General features: G+C 39.6%; 1 protein-coding gene across 11 annotated transcripts in view; it reads left to right on the top strand.

Moving 5' to 3' along the window:
* BCAS3 (BCAS3, microtubule associated cell migration factor) overlaps nucleotides 1-3,153 on the top strand; it is a 318,264-nt gene that overhangs the window by 7,936 nt on the left and 307,175 nt on the right. The window lies entirely within an intron of this gene.

Genomic DNA, 3,153 nt, shown 5'->3' with positions numbered 1-3,153 from the left:
TAATTTTTACTAATTAAAATTAATTTTTACTAATTAAAATTAATTTTAATCAATTAAAATGATTTTAAAATTCATTAAAATTAAATTTTAATTTGAATTGTGTGCACATGGCTTTGATTTCATGTTGCACAGTGGTTCATGGCCACGTGGTCCTGATTTGGGGGAATTTACCCCAAATTTCACCAAACAACAGAATAAAGTTGAAGACAGGAGGTCTTAAAATTCTTAACTTGAAAAAGCAGAGTGGCTCTTAACACCTTGCCCTTCAGAATAAAGGAGAGATGATGGAGTTCTGCCTTTTAAAAATGCATTTTTTTTCAGAAATGTATATATTTTCCCAACTTTTTGGTTGCCTTTGTAGGACATATGTTTACACAGCAGTAGTTTGTAGAAAAAAAAGTTAATTTCTACACCTAAAGTTCAGTTAAATTGAGTTTCAGGAAGTGTGGGAGAGTTTTTTTCCCCTCGATTGCATCTTGTTGGCCGGAGATGAGGAAACAAAAAAGGTTTAACAGATATGAAGTAACACCTCAGACACTTCACTAAATTTCATTATTTTGTAACTGTTTGCTAAAATGTAGGAGCTTAAACCAAAAATCAGGGACATTTCAACCAAAATAACATTGTCCTGAGAAAACACTTGTTTTGAATAAACCTTCAGGGGTTTATTTTTAAAGGAGCAAAACTTAACTTGGAGTCGGGTTTATATTTTATGTTTTTAGAGCTGAAATGAGACACCAAAGCTGCCTTGGGCACTCTTTTTTTTTAATAATTTTTTAAAAAAATCTGCTTTTACGCTGGATTTTGTCTTTCAAACTGCCCGAGGGCCAGGGTTAGGTGGGATATTGGGAAGAAATTCTTCCATGTGAGTGTGATGAGATGCTGGAATAGAATTCCCAGAGAAGCTGTGGCTGCTCCTGGAAGTGTCCAAGGCCAGGTTGGAGCAACCTGCGCTGGTGGGAGGTGTCCAGACAGAGTGGAATAGATGATCTTTAAGGTTCCTTCCCACCCAACCCCTCCTGTAATTCCGTGAAAACTCAAAGAATCGGGTCCCTGAGGTGGTTTTTTTTCGCGGTGCATTTACACGAACCCCCCACACGGGGCCGCTGCGACACCGAGCGACGGGCGCTTCATTAATTAATTAATTAAAGTCCCCTCAGGAGCACATCTTGAGCTAAAGAATCCTTACAGAACACCCCGTTTTATCCAGCTGAAATGTTCTTGTCCGGGGACAATCACCTCGGTTTTAGATGCATTCCCTGCCCGCATCTAAAGTGCAGTGAACATGAAATAATTTGATGGAGATTGCCCAGAAATGACAAGTTAAACGACTTTGTTTGTCCTTGCTTTGAGTCCTCAGTGTCCTTGTCAGCCAAGCAGTACATTAACATAAAGTTTTCTACTTTTCCTAATGGGGAAGAAGGGTTTTCTTCAGGTTTATGGATATTTTTTTTCCTTTCTCTTTTTTTTTTTTCAATTTTTTTCTCTTTTTTCCCCCCATTTTTTTCTCTTTTTTTCCCCTCATTTTTTCTCCTTTTTCCCTCATTTTTTCTCCTTTTTCCCCCATTTTTTTCTCTTTTTTCTCCATTTTTTCTCTTTTTTTCCCCCCATTTTTTCTCTTTTTTTCCCCCCATTTTTTCTCTTTTTTTTCCCCCCATTTTTTCTCTTTTTTTTCCCCCCATTTTTTCTCTTTTTTTTCCCCCCCATCTTTTCTCTTTTTTTTTCCTCCATTTTTTTTCTTTTTTTCTTCCCCATTTTTTCTCTTTTCTTTTCCCCCCATTTTTTTTCACTCTTTTTTTCCCCCCCTCCTCCTCATGTCTGAATGAGCAACAATTTGGGCTGTTTCTACGTTCTTTTTTACATTCTTTTCAGTAGGAGCATACAGCCAGGTTATCTTTTTTTTTCTTTTTTTTCACTTCTTCCTAATGCCTAGATTTTGCTGGTATTTAATATTTGAGGAAAAAATAACAAACCAAAATTGCAGGGCAGTTTCTCTGAGCGTTGTTCAATTTTTGCAGGAGTATTTGTGATGAGCAGGGCAGTGAAATGCAGAAAATGCCAAATGTGGAGATATTTTACCATCAACCTTAAGAATATTGACTGTAGAGATCCTGGATCACTTTGTCAGCCCTTCATTTGTACATTCTGTGCAATTCTGAGGGAGGTTCAGCTCGGACCTGTGCAGGTTTTTTAATACAAATTCACTGTTTGAGTGGTTCCTGTGTTAGTAAGATGGTCTTGGGGATTGTCACAATCCTTAAATCAGTTTTAAATATCTTTTCAGAGCAGGATGTGTATATCCAACACATCTAGAGGGTGGGTTTTTGTCCACATTGTTGTTTCTCCTTTGCGTTTTTTCACTTATTTAGTCCGAGCACAACAAAATTTGGCAGTTGGGTGATTGACTTGATATTTAAGAGCTTATTTGGCAACACTTTTTTCTGTCCTTTGGTATCAGAGAAACCTTTTTATTTGGCCTCACTGAGTACTTAGCTTGTAATTAAGCTAAGGGGAAAAAAAAAACCCACCACCCTCCATTCTCCACTTTTAAAAAAAAAAAAAGCTTTTAATCCCAAAAAGCAACAATCTGACATTTATGTGAAAATCTCCTCGGGAAAGCCATTATCTTAGCAGCATTGTGCTTTTTTTATTCCTCCAATTGAGGCTCTATTGAGCCCTTAATAAGGTGTTGCAGGCTGGAGGGGTTGGTGGGTGAGTGATTATGAAGTGTTTATGACAGGTCCTAAGCCCACACTCCCCGCTAATGGTGTTACATTGACTCGGCCACACCTCGGCAGCCTCTCTGCAGCCTGAGAGCTCTCACATCAACATCTCCGCGGAGTCAGAGCTTTGACTGCGCGGGTGTGACTTTGCAAATGGGAGAGATACCATGAAAACCGCTTCAAAGGGCCGGGAATGGTGTCTGGAAGCCCGGGAGAGGGGTTGGGAGAGGGGTTGGGAACGCGGCCTTTGTTGCGTGAGGAGCGGGGAAAGGTGCCCGTCCAAAAGGGCTCTGCTTTGATCTCTTGGTTGGAAATGGGGGGTGGGAAGGTTAAAAGTGTTCTTAAAATCCGGGGAGAAATCTGGGAATGCACCAAAGTGAGGTTGGAAGTTCCTATTTGATAACTGGGGGAGAAATCTGGGAATGCACCA

Source organism: Neopelma chrysocephalum, unplaced genomic scaffold, assembly GCF_003984885.1.
Source record: "Neopelma chrysocephalum unplaced genomic scaffold, ASM398488v2 Primary Assembly neopelma1_132, whole genome shotgun sequence".
NCBI lineage: Eukaryota > Metazoa > Chordata > Aves > Passeriformes > Pipridae > Neopelma > Neopelma chrysocephalum.
Note: the sequence above shows the minus strand (reverse complement) of the source record. Positions and strands in the feature narration are given on the sequence as shown.